The following is a 17,408-nucleotide window of genomic DNA, read 5'->3' on the forward strand; positions in this document are numbered from 1 at the left end:
TCTCTGCCTACATTGCACGAAGCATATTATCACTTAAAATCACAGGGGTACAGGTTAGGATAGCTTCATTAATATTTCTAAGCAGCAAGACACCATTATCTGATAATTGAGGAAATGCCCAGAAATAAATTAATTATTTTTGCAGTCAGTAAATATTTTAGGAAGTGTGAGTTATGTAAGGCTTGGGAACCCATACAGGAGGCAACATTTCAATTAATCATTTGTAAGCTTACCCAGTCACAGAAAGGGATAGCATAGTCCAGTGAAAAAAAAGTTCTGTAAATGCTGGAATTAGCAATCCCTGCTTTGATGGAATGTGGTAGAATGCAATGATCTTTGAGGCCCCTACTTCTTTTTCTTGGAAAACACTGCTGAATTAGAAGCTATTGAGGGGTCAGAAGATGGGAACATCAAACAACATAAGCTTTGTCTCCTTAGGAAATCAGGTTAAAGATAACGTGATCATACAATTAAAGACTACAGCATGCAGATTTCTGCAATAGGACCAAAATATTGCATGGACAACCTTACTTTTGGTTGGTCTTCGTGGCTTCTGGACGCCTGGTTTTGAAATCACTGTTCTAGAAAACAATTTTCTGTGCAATAACTGAGTGCATCTTCAAATGAAATTAAACATCAGAATACTCATTACTGCCATTTTCGTTGCAGTAACTTAATGCCATAATAGTCATTGCAGGACATTGCTAATGAGAAGGCAAAATCAACTGATTGGCTCCTCATTAAGCTGTTCAGTTCTGTAAGAATGCTCTAGAGTAGCAATATTTAAGTCACAATACTTGCTAGAATTTGTGCAATAAAGTACATATTGACAGCTAATATTAATCTTTATCATTGTGTCAAAATTAGAGAGCTCTCCTCTCTTCCACCAGCATTAAAAACCAGAACAAGACTAAATGTCATCTAGTTATGAATCCTGATGCTATGTAATTGAAAAATTCTTTGTGGATACCTTAAAAACCCTGATTTTCCTCTAACTGCTGTTATTCCCTGCAAGGTCCAGACTGCAAATGCAGTTTTATGTTTTTTCTTTACTACATCACTTGGCTTCATTGTTCCCTACTTTTTTCTTACTGGATTTACTTCCTCTTTTTTTCGTTCCTTCCAGCTGTTTAAGCCCTTTATGCTCATTCATACTTTCATGCTGTAATACAGAGTGAATCTTATCCTCGATTTTCAAGTCTTTTGTCCAATTATCTCTCTGTACCTGTAGAAGGGGAAAACAGCAGTGATAAAAACCTTCAGACTCTGTTGCAGTCCGTTCCCGCTTCTCCACTAAGGAAGATTGCTGGATAACATTGAAGATTAATTCTTGTTTGTGGAGAAAAGCTGGTTTGAATAAATCGGAAGACTTTTGACAATGTTCTGAGCTCCTCTACTCTGCAGGTGCTAGCAGAGTTAACAGCGTCTTGGAGAAAGGAAAATAATTTCACAGACCATTAGGGCTGGTGGGAAGCAGCAGGATCAGGTTTTAATGAACACAGGATCAAAAGCATCTTAAAGCAAACCAGCACTGAAAACCAGAGCAGGCTCATCAGGGAAGACAGGAGATGCTTCTAACGAGAAACAAAGCACCAACTCAAAGACATTAGGGAGTCACTTTCTCACAATAGTGCATTTTAAAGTATAATTTCCTCTTCTAAAAAATTAGCTTTGATACTTTTCCAATACATGTAAAAATAGCACTATGAACAGATTCCCTGCAATTAAAATTTCCAAGTCAGAGTTTTTCCAAAGGAGGTCAAAATTTTTTAAACAATGTTTGTTTTCTCATGCAAAAAAGTAGGTTTTAATCACAGCAACAATGACTAAGTTAAGTTATCTCACAGTATTTTGAAGTCAGGAAAGCAAATTCTGACAACAAATATGCAGAGCAGTAAACTCAGACCTGAGAATGGTTTTTATGTGAAAAAGGAGACTATCCCACCACTACCAGCAGGCACTTTCTCATAGAAGTACTGATGGTTATTGTGTTTTGTAATTAATTTAATGCTGGTTTTATGTGGTAGCTGTCCTAGAGCAAATTTATCCTTTCATGCTCAAAGGACGTAGGTGCTACTGGATTCAAATGTAATGAAAGTAGGAGCTAATTGCTTAAGTGCTCAGGCAATGATGGTTTTGAGCACATTCATAACCAGAAACTGGCAACACTTAGGTGAACTTTCAAGTCAGAAAGGGTGGTACCTGAAAAATTTAGGTACCTGTAATTTTACACATCTGAGGAGAAAGAATTTGTTTTGGTCATAGTTTTAAATCTGGATGGCTAAAACCCACCTAATTCCTGTACTCTTCTGGATATCTGCTTTGAAACTGGAAGCAACCAGTTTCCCAATTTTGTCTTTTTTTTTTTTTTAATATATGTATAAGCTACTTTTCTACACTTTTAAGAGTTTTAAAAATGGGTAATATTCAACTTACCCTCCTACTCCATCCAACACTATTACTTAATTTATAATGAAGGAAAAGTGAGTGGGGAGACTGGACTCAGTATCTAGCTCAGTACTTGCTATTCTGTTGCAAATTAAATTTTGAGGAAAAGAGATGCAAAAGAAAAAGCTCACCAGTTTCCTTTCCCTGGAGGATCCTCAGACTTAACATGGTTCAAAGAAGCCAGTAACTCGGAAGCTTTTCCTTTCATCACAAACCATATCGGCACTTACTGTCCTCTAGTGTGTTCTGCTAGTGCCAAACCTTAGACTCCTTTGACAAGATAAATAATAATGTTGGCTTTGTACTGGGCTAGGTGAGAGCATGACATTTCCAAGAAGATGGAGATACCCTAGCAGAAGTGAGATTGGAAGGATAACCTATTAGATACTAGATTTTTAATTGGCTGCAACACAAATATTACTATTTCACAACCATAAAAGCCTATGAAAAAAAGATGATTTTTATGTCTTAAATTTAAAACAAAGAAACAGTAACCATATCCTCAGACCAAACAACAATTCCATTACTGTTTGTGAATATACCACAGCATTCCTCTTGCGTTACATATGGAAAATGAGTTATATAGATGTCTCATTGGTATAAGGAGAGGTGAATCAAGCAGCTTGAAATGTTTGTGTGACTGTTGCATACATAAAAGCCTCATTAAGTCTCCCCAGTGACTGGAGATGGGTTTTGTTTAGAATGGTTTTGTTTTTGTAACAAAGATAGCAAATACAGGAAATAATTAAATAACAGTGTTTTCATACTCTCCTGATCATCAGGAGCCTATATGAGATTTTAATTAGTGCTGCATTTTCAATAACTCTGTATCTGTACGTGTTGCAGATTTTTTCCTGGATAACAGGGAGATAATTATGAGAATCCTGTTTTTCAGTCTCTCACTAAAGGGATGGCTGATATATTTAATCATGATGTAGAAATGCTGGCAGCTTTCTCTGAGTTCAGCCTCTCTCTAATTACATTTCTAGATTTTTAGTAAATTGAAAGGGAAAACGTAGGAACAAAATAATTAAAACCAAAGAGGAAGTGAATATTAAAAAGCAGGAGCTACTTAAAATTCTTGCACACAACTCTTTCATGGACATCAGTTTAATCAGCTTCACATAAAAATCAAACTTACAGATACACAGAAATAACACCTCCAAACCTATATGTACATTAGCATTTACTGGTTCTTCTCATGCAGAGTAAACAACCTGTCTTGTATCGTTCAGATGATACCGAGAATTATACCCAAAGTGAATGCACTTGAGAATCTGGTACCCTTACATGCACAGTAGTGTCAAACCACACATACATCAGCATATCCCCATGCAAGTTTTCAAGGTTCAAGCAGTACCTGCACCTAGGAATTGTCCAGTAATTTTAGTACAGAAGTGTATTAAAGACAGAAGGTGGTAGGGTTTGTGAAGAGTGAGTGACAGTATTTCGCTTCTATCTCCAACTGAGGAGGGCAGAATTGACCCTAAATAACTTTTTCATATGGAGGGGAGGTGAAATTCAATCTTCATTTTCACAGATACCCAATTTAATTTCCCACTTCCTGGGAACAAGAAAATTTTGATCAGGAGAACGTCATAAACTGCAAAAGAGGTTGACCTCCCTACTGCTAAGTGACACATGGCCGGTGTTGAATTAAAGGAGATATTTCTGCTTGTTCTATCTAGAAAACCCTTGTATCAAGACTCCGCAGCCTAAGAGCTCTAAGGGAGAGGAGGAGAGGGGAGAATCAATTTGTTTCCTCTAAAACTGGTGCTGTAATTTCTTTTTGTACTTCAACTATAAGAGAATAAATACATCAGTAAAAATCCACAGTTTAAATTGGGAATATAAAATCCAGGATAATGGATAGGGTATGTAAATAAGTTTCTAGGAGAAATTTGTAGCCAGAATAGGAATGCTAATACCAATTCTGTACTTCCCAAGAGGCAGTTTTATGGCATTTCTTCATTACAATGCAGCATTACCTGCTGTTTTGTCACCATGGGCAGCAGTTTGTGAAATGAAGGAACGAAGCAGGGTCCAAGAATTGGTCATGACTTGGATGAGATACTTGCCAAGAAAACCCAGGACACTGCAGAAAACGTTAGCAATAAAACAGGCAATATTCTCTGAGTCAGTAGTGGACAAATGTGGCAGCCTGGCACACAGGACCAATTCTGGGCAACCTGTCCAAATGCTCATCCATGGTCATGATGAAAACCTTCTTATATCCAGTCTAAATCTCCCGATTTTACTTTTGTTTCTCATCCTCCTGTCACATACTACTATGAAGTGCCTGGCTCCATTTGCTTGCTAACCCCCTTGTAGGTACTGGAAGGTCTAGAAGGTCTCCCTTAAGCTCTTGATCTGGACCCCTGAATAACAGACATAAAACACATTTGCTTTATAATCCTTTTTCTCAAAGGGTTAAAATAAATACTGTGCCTTGGAAAAAAATCTCACCAGTCATTCTCAAACTTGGCAAGACATTCTCAGTGTGCACAGTACAGTGAGCCAATCTTCACAAGCACTGGTGACCCACGCACTGAAGTGGCCCACAACCCAGCCTGAAATGAAAGAAGGGAGAAAGAACTGTTTCTGTTTTCACTACACAACAGTAAACCCAACCCTCAAAGGAAAGGGGAGGAAAGGTGAAACCAGGCCACACCACAACAGTGAGAGAAACATACACCCTAACACTTCATCCTTGGGTGAAGAGACTTAAAACAAACCTGCTCTAAGCAGAGCCCTCAACCCTCATACCAGCCCAGAAGAGGTCTCCAAGGCAGGACAGGGAAGAGCGGCGCAGCCGCTACCTCAGACAGCCAGTTCTTCACAGAGCTGTGAGGAAAGAAACGACAGCGCGCGCCGCCTCGCTCGACGCCTTTCCCGCCTCTTGCCCTGCCTCCCTTTTGCCCCGCCCCTCCCCGCGCACGCGCGCTGCGCCTCCCCGGCCCCCGCCCCGGTGCTGTGGGGAGCCCGGATGTGTCAGTGTAGGGCGGTATGAGGCGACCGCAAGGGGACAGCAGGCAGCGGTGTCCTTCTCAGGTGAGGTGGGAGGGGCCGTGCGGGGGAAAGAAGCAAAAGGAATCGGGCGAGGACCGGAAACTTCCGCAGGGACGGGGGGAAGGTAGTGTCGTCGTCCCGTCCCCACCGCTTGCCTTTGCGAGGTGTATGTGGGGCAGCTCTCCTCTGTTCCTGCGGCGGCCCTGCCGCACGACTGGGAAGTGAGAGACCCGCAGGGCTTGCCCCGCTCCTCCGCCGGCTGTTTACATTTAAACACTGCGACAGGAGTAGCTCTTTGCCAAATAGTGAGCTATCACACTTGAGGGGACCCCAAGGCACACGGCGCATGCTCCACCGCACTGCCAGAAAGTGAGCCACCTGTAGGAGAAGCAGGAGAGCGGGGCCGAACGCGCATGCGCAGGGGAGGGGCGAGGGCGTGTTCGAAATGGCTGGCGCATGGGCGGAAGCCTGGCTAACGGCAGAGCGCATGCGCAGGAAGAAGCCGGAGGCGGGCGGCTGGGTCTTGTGCGAGGGATTGTGCGCATGCGCAGTGGTCTCGAGCGAGGGGCTGCGGAGGGGGCGTCGCTCGGGGATTGCGCCTGCGCGGCCGGGAGGGGAGCGCTGGGAACAGCCATATCCTGCTTGTTCGTCAAGTCGGCGCCTGCGCAGAAGGCTGCTGCGGGGACTTGCGGAATAATGAGCCTCTGCGTCCGCTTGGGGGGGATCGGAGGAGGAAGACATGCTGCCAAATAGTGAGCTCCAGCTGCTGGTGTTCTCCTAGGGGGGCTGGCTGCGGAGTGGGGGGCAGAGCCGGGGGCGCGATCCCCACCTACCGCACCTGCTTGGGACAGGGCTTCTCGGGCTCCCCAGCCTGCCTCGGGACGGGGCTTCCTCCGGCGGTAGGAGTCACTCGTAGGGCCAGGAGGTAAGAGCTGTGGGGAAGGGGGCAGGAGTTGAGAGGAGAGAGGGATCGGTAGCTCGGCTGGGGAGAAGGGGGTGAGCGAGGGAGCAGGGCCTGAGGAGGGGAGAGGGCCTGGGAAAAGTTGGGGGGAGGCCTGGTTAAGGGATTCCTGGAGATCCCCAGGCAAGGGATCAGGTTCAGTGGGGTGCCAGGACGTGAGGAAGGAAACACGAGTGGGAGAAAGGAAATAAGGGCTGGAGTGGAAAAACTGGGATGACTAACAGCGTAACCAAGTAAGGGATGACAGGTCTTGGCTTCACCACTGAGGACTGTGAGGCACATTTCTAAACCGGGAGGGAACTTGGTCTTCCTATGAATTAGACCCCAGGGTGTCTGGGATCAGTACTGGTATTTCTTAGCAGTGTCTTAGGCCTGTGGTGGTGTTTAAAGGAAATGGTGCATCATCATGCAGTATGGAAAGGCAAAGGAATTCCCTTCCACGGTTAAATGTGTCACTAACACAATTTGATAGCAGAGTGCCAATGCTTGTAGCAAGCACTATCTTGATTAGCAATAGACGGTATTAGAAAAGTAGAATATTACTCTTGTAGTATTTGCAAAGCTGCCTGTGAAATGGAATTGTCTTTTTCTGACAGGAGTTTCTGGGGGGGTGAAAAATATGGAATGTAATGTTATTTGCTGTCATTTTTGCTGTAACTCAGCATTATTAGATGTGTTTACATTTGTGATTGTAGAGCATCATCGTGACATAATGAAAAGGAATCCTTTTTTGTGATTTCCTTTTTTTTTTTCTTCTTTGCCTTTACAGTTCTAAATGGTTATGTCTGGGGTGGCTAGATGTGATGCCCTATCAGAGTCTGCAGAATTTCATTATTATTTATGCTTTATAAAATAGAACTCAGTGGTTAGAAAAAAAACCCCTAAATTAGTGAATTAAAACATATAACTGGCTTACTTCTTTTTCAGTGACATTTTCTAACCAGATGCCCAGAATGATTTGGTTTTACTATGTCACTTGTTTCATTTCAACCTGAAGAAAAAACAGATTTTTTTTCTTAATGATACTTTGTCATGGATGTGTATCAAGATCAAGACAACGTGACAGCATAAGTACATCGCAAGCTGTCATCCTGTCACTGTATCAGTAGAGGACAGTAATATAAAACTGTACCTATCATAAGATCGTAGAAACTACTATCAAATCTGATATCCTGATCTACTCGAGTATAGTTGCCACTATTATAAAACTAATTGTGTTTCCTCCTCCAAGCCTCCAGGATTTGCACATAGATACAGATCAGGGAGAGAATTAAAATGGAAAGGGGTTTGCTTTGACACATGCTCTCAGTGAGCATCATTGATTGCACAGGTCACAGTGGAGTGCGTAAAAACCCTATTTCTTGTGTTAATTGATCTTACAATTTGCTGATGTTTTAACATGGAGAAGGTACCAGAACTGGGACTAGTATTAAGTTGATTAGGCCTGATAAATGTTAAAAACAATTCTATTCACCAGAACCTTCTCTAAATTAGTTTCCACTGAGACAACTTGACCAGTGTGGGGGGAGGTTTAGGGTTAATCTCTGAACTGCAGCTTAGCCTCCAGACCGACCTGGTGTTAGGTATGTACTGTGAACTGAGTTTGTTGCCCTGTGTAATTTTTCTAGATACCAATCCAGTTTACAATAAGAGGGACTTAGCAGCTTTATTCTTGGCACACCCTTCTGATCAGCATTTTACTTGTGGGGCTTGCCATTCCACTGCCTAGCACACTGTGGACCTGTAAACTTGAAATCATCTGCTTCATTTCTTCCTGGATGTTATTTCTGCAAAGTTGGGCATAAAGCTGGCAAAGATACCTATTTCTTGTACAATCGGAAGTTATTGCTGTGTTACCGATTGCATTCATAGTTCCATGTTTGGAAATATCCACTGTAATTTTGTAAAATTCCTTCTCCTCTCCCAGCTTTGGCTCGATTTTCTGCACGATTGGAGTATTATATAAGATCTTGCTGTATTCTTCCAGCCTCTGACTGCTGGTATTTCCAACTCAGCACAGAGAGGAAATACAACAAAAATGTGGGGTTTTTTTTAAAAAAAACGAAACACACACCTTTATTGAGAGTGTTACTTCTTGATTCTCAGATGATAAGCTGCTACTGCATTCTCTCTTGTACTTTGTACTTGAGAGACCTCTTAAATAAAGCATGTGTCCCAAGTTCTAGAAACACATGACGGTACAGGAAACTAGCATGAGATTAAAGTATTCATACCCTTGAGAAGGCAAAGAAGCTGTTGTTTTTCGGAAGCTATATCTGTAAATATACTAGAACTTCTTTTCTTGGCTTCACGTTGTTAAGTGTCCCTTTACTGAACTCCTTAGCAGTGTTTTGGAAGGAAGGAGTTGAGTGATTCTGGAAGCCTCTTCCTTTTTGCTGATGTGCATAGCTGGGAATTCAAGAAAATACGTAGCACACATGAAATGTAATTTGTGGTTTGGTTGTGTGTTTTTTTCTCCACATTTTTAGGACAGAAAAGATGCAGAACCACTGACTGTGTAGCAAATGCCCGGAAAAGACTTGGGAGTTCATTTTTATACTGTGAGTAAATTCTTTGGCTACAGGCAAGAGTTTCACCATTGCATTCTGTGAGGTGTAGCTGGTCTTAGAACCCCGTGGATTTTTAGACATCTGTAGAGCTTATAAAGTCAGGACCATGGGAGGGATTAAACACTTCAATGCTAAATTCATAACTGGAAGATGTTGTTTTGGCCATTGATACAGTAGAAGCCAGTAGGATCCTGCTGACTACAGAAAATAGTATTCAAAAAATTTCATCTTGAGATCTCAGTTCAGCTTTTCTTAGCCTGTGTTATAGGTCTTATTCCATAGGTTATATTGTATGACTGTGGACTTTAAAGACAGCTTTTGTTGGAAATCTAGTGTGTATTTTAATGTATTGTGCATTTTAAATTGGGTCTGATGTAATGCTTGGACTGTGAATCATATACAGTAACATTAATGCTTTTAAAAAAGTGATCCAACTTCTGATAACAGAAATGATTTTCCAGAAAAAAAGGGTGCCCTTGTGCGTACCTTTAAGAGACTCGCATACAGAACAAGTCAGAATATTAATTTGAAAATATGCTAATTTAAAATATTTAGGAATCTTGGAAGTTCAGTAATAATAAAATATACTGGAAGGTTTAGAACTCTAAACACTTAAATTTATCATATAGAAACATTTCATGTCACACGATATGTAAACATAGGTAGGGTATAGTTGGGCACTGGGATACTTAAATTGCTGATTGATAGTTTAAGTTACTCTGAATCACTACTTTTTCTTTAGAGTTAATGTGCCGTCCTTTGAGTTAATAGAGATAAACTTGGAACGCTTTCATATGTGTGACATCAGGCATACTAGTGACATCTATACAGCATCAATCTGAGAAGACTGATGTGATGTTCTAAAAATGGAAACTGTATCTTCTGATGTCAAACTGAACTTGAAGAATCACACTTTTTTAACTGTGAATGTGCAGGAATGGTACTTGTAGAGGTTCACAAAATTATTTGTGGGGCTTAAACAGTGTTGTTCAGGTTTTTTTCCTCCTTTGCATGAAGGCTAGGTCCTCATATTTACCAATAAACAGCTATCTCCAGAATGAATATAACATGTGAATATCTCTGTCAGGGCTGTGACAAGAACCGATAGTTAGGCAAAATTGCACAGGCAGAAAAGATGATCTAGAAAAACTAACCGATCTTAGAGCCAAACAAGAAGTAGAAGTTTGCTTATGGGACTTAATCAGATGAAGAAGTAATTTAATTTAAGAATATGTGGTTTGGTTTTTTTAAGTGTGGCTTTAGTTACTGTGCTGCCCACATGCTTTGCTCATCACTGCAGAAATTTGTTCAACAAATTATAAATCGGATCAGAATTGTATGCTAGTGGGAGACTTCCCAAAATTATTTGTATTTCTTCAGCTTAGATTTTAAAGCTAGTGAGACCTCACTTATCTTCTCTTAAAAAGAAATCCTTTTTAATTTTTATTTTTATTTAAAATACTGGATTTGCCTTTGTGTCTGAAAGAAAAGCTCAGATGAGAGCCCTGATTTTAGAGACATGCTTATAGCAGTGAGACTGGCGAGCAGGTGGAGACCAACACACTAAGTCGTCTGGAGCTGCTGTATAGCAATGCAGAGAAGCTGCCTGGCTGCCTCCCAACTCTTGCTGCATAAAGAGGCTAGGACAGACGCTGACTGCATTGATGGAAAAGTTTTCAGTTAACATGGCCAGAATCATGCCTACAGATTAACTAGGTTGACTGTTAGAGAATGTTGTCGTATTCCCCTGCCCAAGAATCTGTTGTCTTACGGAGAAGACGTCCTACAATACCTTCCTCGGATGCACAGAAGGCAGGCTGTTGTAGGCTGTGTATCCTGACCTTACAGATCTGCCTTTGTAATTTCAAAATCATTTTAAATGACGCCACTATATTGGTGCCTTCATTTCCTCAGCCGCTTTTTTGTAGAAGTGTGCAACCTCAACAAGTTGTGCTTAAAAACCACATGTATCAGTTTGATTAATTTCTTATAGCACTTGTGGGCAGTAAATGAAATTCAAAGAACAGTATTTCACTGCTGCTTTTGAGAGACAGACGATTTTCCTGTTAGCTTGTGATTTTCTTCATACTTGTTCCCAGAGAGAAGAACAGTGTGTTGGTGTAGGTGTTTGAGCCCAGAAGTTTTGAAAATTGCCGTCACGTGTCGTGTTCTGCCTTACAGACCTCTGCTTTCTAGCAAGTAAGATTGCAGTGAAATGACTGTCGTTTATATTTTATGTAATATAATTTTAATCAGGGAGCACAAGCACAAGCATTACAATAGATTATATTCAGCTGTATCCTGGAAACGTTCTGCAACATCTTTGCTTTAGGTTGGTGCCAACCTTACCAAACCTGCAAGTGTGATAAAAGTCCGAGTCTTACTCAGTAGTAAAGATTTAGAACTTCTGTGATTTAGAGTTGGTTCTTGGCTAGCAGAGAAGTGATACTTCTCTTTAGATAATATTGCCCAGTAGCTTGTTGAGTTGTACTATCGATGGGGAAAAGGAAGACTTTTTAAAGTGTTTTTGTAAGAACAGAAGGGATAACAGGAAGAAAACAAAAGCAACAAGAACTGGTTTCTTCTTTGAGGCTGGGCACAGTTTTTGGAGATGGCATGTTGGTGTAAAAAGGGAAATAAATGTAGGTATCATCTGGGAATTTATTTTCATGTACTTTTATGTTTCCCTCTGGTTTTTAGAGATTCAATAAATGGCTTATGCCAACAACAGCTTAGAATGTATAATTAAAATTAAAAGTCCCTTTGTCCAAGATAATTCCTTTGAGATTTTTTTTCACTTATAACACAAGTTACAACAGTAATACCAAAAGCAGTGAAAGGAATGCACCTTACTGCCCTGCTTCCAAAATGTCGCTAATATAAACAGACGTATAATAATGCCTCTGGCCCAGTCTTTTTTTCCTATTGACTAAAACCATATTAAATATAGAATAGCTAAGCTACCAAAATTTTTCTTTGCTCTTTGTCTTATTAATTCGATAATCTTGGTCTTGAATGGTTAGGATATTCAAATATGGGTGTAGGCGAATGCCATAATTGTGTTATTTTAGAGTGTGATTTATGGTAATATGTGATTTTATGTTAATGTGAGTAAGATTATTAAAATTATGCTAGCGAAAGCATCATGCCTTATTGAAGTTGGTGTGATGTGTTTTATAGAGAAAACACGGCTGCTGATTTTTCAGGAAAATATACATGGTTTAGAAGTGGAAGCTGTTTGGAATTTGGTTCCCATCTCCTTTCTCTCCTTATTCCTTATTCTCATGTTGATGACTGATGAGATCTGAGAAAAGACTAAACGAAGTAACTGAAAATTAAGGACTCTTCCTGCCCATAAAACCAGAAGTGTTGGAGAACCATTACGTGGTAGGACAGGCTGCAAACAGGACTCTCTTCGGGTGCTTGTAATTCTTGTTTATTATCTGTTAGAAATAAGTCCTGGAGTGAGGTTTCTGTTGGAATGAAGCAAGCAATTGATTTCTTTTCAGGCTTTTCCAAAAACTCGGGTTTACATGCTGATTCTGAGAGTGCTTTTATTTGGCAATCATATGATCTTTACATTTAGCAGGTTAAAATATTTCTGATAGCCATCATGCTGCAATTGCAGGTAGGTGAAAGAATCCAGTAGTTTGATGTCTAGTTTTGGCCATGCATTGTAATCTCTAAATTGATTATTTGAAAGCTTAATTTCCAGAATAATAACGGCGGGAACTTATTTCAGCTCAAGTTGGTTTTGATAAGCTCTTAGAAATATTAATGCAAGATGGCAACTGGAAAATGTTATGTGAGGACTACCAGATGTTTGTATTACTGGAAAGTTGATATAAATAAAAGGCTCCAGAGGGGATTATAGTCTTGGTGGTTTGCTAGAGGTCAGATCCGCAATCCCATTTGAGTGCTTTAGCGGTGTTTGGTACCAAGTCGCAGCACAGTGGATTGAAAAATTCAGTCCTGTTTAATTTTCAGTTTTGGCTTGTTCTCTGATTAGACATCATACCACTTAGGCAGGCATTTTCTTCCAGTTATTTTCAACTCCCCAGGAATCTGTTGGGAATTTAGAGGTGTGAGGTATTTCTAGCAGTGTGTCGCTCTTACAAGAGAAGAACAATCTACAGAGGGGAGAAAAACCCTGCTGCTGCCAGCCTGCTCTTAGAGCAAGAGGCTTCCCTGGCACGTCAGGAAGGTTTCTGGGAAAGAGTAGTTTTCATGGCTTTATCTTTTAATTTGGAATATGATTTTATGATTTATGTGCTACAAAAGTGCAAATGTTTTACTTAAAAAAAAAAAAAAATTGCTAAAATGGCAACTGAGTTACTCGATAAGTGACAGGTAACAATTTACCCTACAAGTAGAAACTGAAGCTGTGAAATACTTTTTACAATTTGCCTGTGACGGAGAATCTAAAATAAAAGAGTTCACGGGCAAGATCAAAACGCTTCTTTTCAAAAAATAAGATCAGGTTTCTTATTGAAGACAGAAATCTGCTCAGGCTGATTGTTTCTGTAAGACCTAAGCTGGTATGTTCGAAACACATTTTTTCTTGTGAGAGGAGAGAAATGAGCACTAATGGATTGGCAAGAGGGAGGAGAAAAGAGGTGAAAAGGAGAATTTGGAGAAAAAGAAGTAAGAGATTTATTTCTTTTTAACATGCTTATGATCTGAATTTAAAAATTATGAGGAAGATTAACTTCTGAGGAAAAGAGTTTTGAAGATTTAAGCTTTAAGCATCTCAGGATGTACATCGAGAGGATTAAAGATGGAAGTGGAAAGAGTTAAAGAGGCAAACATCTGGTGAAGATAGGAGTGGTGACTTAAAATGCAACAGTAACTCTAAAATAAAAAATGAAAAAGTTTTGTTTGCTTTTAAGAACTTGATTACTTTTTATATTTACTGGTGTGGATGTAATTCTAATATACTTTGGGTAATTTATAGTTAGGGTTGGATGTGATTAAAGGGGATACAATTTTCTGCATCTGTTCAAACACCGGCATGAAGCAGTCTTAGAAAAATGTCAAAAATATGACTTGACTTAATGACTGAAGAGCAGAAATTTTCAGTGGAGGATTTGTTTATAAAAGCAGAAGGTTATTTAGAGAACTCTCGGCTGCTTCTTACCACCAACTTCCTCTCTCTTTCCTTGGTTTAGTTTTAGCTGTTTGCTCTTTTATCTGGTGATATTTGGGGAGGAGGGGGAAGGGATAGTAGATGGTCTACAGCTAAAGAATGATGGAGTTTCTTTTCTTACGAAATATATGTAAAACTTGTAATTCTCCTTACAGTGCTGATGTTTCACTGACAATTGTCCCACCCTTTCATGGTTTCATACACATTATGATTCTTGTAGGTGATCAAGTGGTTTTGGTTTGGGTTTTTTTTCCTCCCTGTCTTATAACTGGAGAGTTGGTTTAAGGGAAAAAAAAAATGAAAAACATTCCAAGAATGGAAAAGAAACCTTTAGTTTTGGAATATTTCTCGAAGTGGAATTTTACTTACTGAGTTCTAGTGGGCTGCCAATATTCAGTACATTTTGAGATAACTCTATCTCTCTTATTAACTGTATTGAAAATGATTTTTCTAGGTAACTCCTCTTTACTTTTCTGTGATCTCTCATCTCAAAAAAAAAAAAAATTAATTTTGGGTTTTCCGACTTGATGATGAATTTTCTGAAATAAACTGAATTAAGGCGTGCCTGCCTTAATTAAAATCTTCCTTTTATGCAGTGTCCAGAGGGCCCTGTTGTGACCTCAGGAATTTGGCCTTCTCTAATGTACTTGGCAACTTTGGGGTATAATAAGGAGACGATACCCATCCAAGTTCCTGAATGCTACTGATGGTGTAATGGGGACAACTTACAAACTGGATTAGGACTGATACATAGTGCCTTGGAATCAAGAGAAAAGCACTCCGAACTGTTGAGAGAGATCATTTGCACTGTATTTTAAGGAAACCAGGTTACTTCTATTATTTCTGTCCCCCAAATGAGAAGTTGTAGGTCCTTTAGCCTGGTGCGCATCTGCCACTGGATGCCAGTTCATTCCTTTTATCTGTCTGCTGTGATTGTGTTGATTTTCCAGTCTGTTCTGTTATGACTGAAGATTGTAAATGAAACTCCATGTGTCATTTTGAGCTCAGCAGTTTTTGTGGCACTCAACAGGATACAGGTTAAGTAAGATCTGGTTTTGGATTTAAGAGCACAGAAGGTAGAGGAAGGTGTAATGCACACGCACCTGGTTTTTTAGAAAGTGTTCAAGCTTAACACCAACCACTTTTTTGGGCATAGATTATTCTTCCCTCTAATTCAGGTGCAGTTAAGTCTGTATATATCCCATTCATGTTACTCCCTTATAGTTTGTTTTTTTCCAGGCACTGACTGGCTCCTTGTAGAACTGTTCACATTTCTTTGTTCCAGAAAGATAAGCCTCTCCCTTGTGTAAACCAGGTTTCCTTTCAAGACGTAGCTTTTTCGTATGGGTCACTTTAATCTTTCATAAGTGTTGATTTCTAATCTCAGTCTATTTTTATTGGTACAGGTTGTTTGCTACCTTGGTGCAGTCTCTTCTACACCACCATGTTAATAATTAGGCAACTTTGTGTAACCTCTGGAATTCACTACTCCTGACTTTAACCTGCATTTGTTGCTAGACAAGATTTCCTGCCACACAGGAGAGGTTGCAATCAGTATCCTTGGCAGTGTTAGCATGGGCTACGTGGATACTTTGCCCATCATTGCTTTCTTCTGTGGTATGCCAAGTAGGAATAGTGGTATGATGCCTTGTTTCATGTGTACGTTAAAATCTGAAAATTTACTGATTTTATTCATCCCCTAATCAGCTAGCATTGCATCCCACTTTGCTCTTTCAGTTAACTTGCCCTTTTTTTTCCCTTCCTTTTCTTCTTTTTCTTTCTTTATGGCAGCGAATTCAGACCTTCCATTGTCCTTTCCAAGGCTTTGAAGAATGCAGGGAGATAATGGTCTTTTCCTGTGCTTCCCTATCTTAGCCCCTTGTTTTATTGCTCCAATTATCTTTGTCCTGCTCCTTTTCTCTGCACTTTGTGCTGTTCTTGGATAGTCTTTGATATGTTGCTGTTCCAAGAAGCAACCACCTTGGTTTTTGAAACAATTAAAAATATACTTCTTTTACAGACTTCTGTACATTCTCTTTTGGTGAAAAAAACTTACTGAAAATGAATATACGTGGAAATTTCTGGTGTAAACTACTGATTTCTTAAAAGGTAGTTGTTTTATCTTGAGAAGAAGTAGAAATTAACAGGCTCTTTAGCAAAAGTCTAGTAATTTTGAGACCTCCTCTTGAAATATTTATTGAGTTGATATTCCCCACTTCTCTCAGGTCAAGTCTCTGCCACTGACAGAATAGTTTTGACTGTTGGTTCCTACAGTAGATGAAGTTTTGAGCTGAGATGTCCCAATACAGCTGCTAAGCCAGGAGGTAGTTATGAGGACAGGGTGGCAGGGGGACATTTCCTGCACTTCAAAAAGGTCTGGTCTGGCTCTGGTTCTTAGATAAAATGTCTTCATCTGGAAGTGGTTGTGAATGAGGTGAGAATTATTCTTTCTCTTAACTGTAATCTTAACTAAGTCCAGAGACAAGTGCTGTTTGTTATTTATATCCAAGGAAGTAAGAGGCTCACAGGGGTCCATAAGATAATATTTTGTATTTTGTTTCCTGTGACTTGGTATTTACGTCTGTACCTTCAAGTTTGTCCCTGCCTCTCCTGGCCAGAAAGAACTTTGATATCCAAACTATTTACAAAATGGTTTCCTAAAACCTTTGCCTGCAGCACTTAAAAAATCCACTCCTAGTTGAGAGGTGCCAGCCCCTTTAGTGAAGAAGTGTGAACTGGTGAAGTATTAAGTGTTCATGAGCAAATAAACACCAGGGATGCCCTGCTGATTTCAGAAACTTAACTTTACCTTAAGTCAGCTGTGGTTCCTTTTAAACTGCATTTAATATTGGTCCATGCCAGAAGAGCGATTCAGCATTTGAAGGTGGAAGAACACATGGCGATTTCTACGGCACGCTTCAAAGATGTATTTCAGTGACCTTTTATGTGCTTCTCCTGTTCGCGTGCTTGTTAAGCAAGGCAAGCGGCAAGTTTTTTCCTACTGGTAATTTCTGCAAAAGACAGTGATGGATATTACCTGTTTATTCCCATTATGAGTCGCTACAGCAGTAAAAGTACCAGTGATGTCATTTGATGACAAGTATTTGATGGTTGGTTGCTGTATTGAGCTAGAGGTATGTTGGAGTTTAACTTTTTTCTTTTAACTGTATTTAACTGCCTCACAAAGCATCTGCAGAAAGCTTTGACATACCAGACTGAAAGTATTTTCCAAATAATAGAAAATCTTTAAAATCTAGAACCTTTGTCCCCTTTG

The 17,408-nt window shown here is 39.9% G+C and overlaps 1 protein-coding gene across 9 annotated transcripts in view; it reads left to right on the top strand.

The window, feature by feature from the left end:
- Window positions 1–5,399: 5,399 nt before the first annotated feature.
- Window positions 5,400–17,408, top strand: part of SPOP (speckle type BTB/POZ protein) — a 28,891-nt gene continuing 16,882 nt past the window's right edge. The window contains exons 1-3 of one of the 9 annotated variants that reach the window (XM_054801486.1): window positions 5,427–5,499; window positions 8,908–8,979; window positions 11,088–11,187. The gene's annotated coding sequence lies outside the window, so the exon portion shown is untranslated. Of the gene's footprint in view, window positions 5,500–6,046; window positions 6,383–8,907; window positions 8,980–11,087; window positions 11,188–17,408 lie in introns of those variants that run through there. The other 8 variants (XM_054801491.1, XM_054801489.1, XM_054801494.1 and 5 more) reach the window with 8 other exon arrangements.

The sequence above is a fragment of the Grus americana genome, chromosome 22 (genome assembly GCF_028858705.1).
Source record: "Grus americana isolate bGruAme1 chromosome 22, bGruAme1.mat, whole genome shotgun sequence".
In the NCBI taxonomy this organism is placed as follows: Eukaryota; Metazoa; Chordata; class Aves; order Gruiformes; family Gruidae; genus Grus; species Grus americana.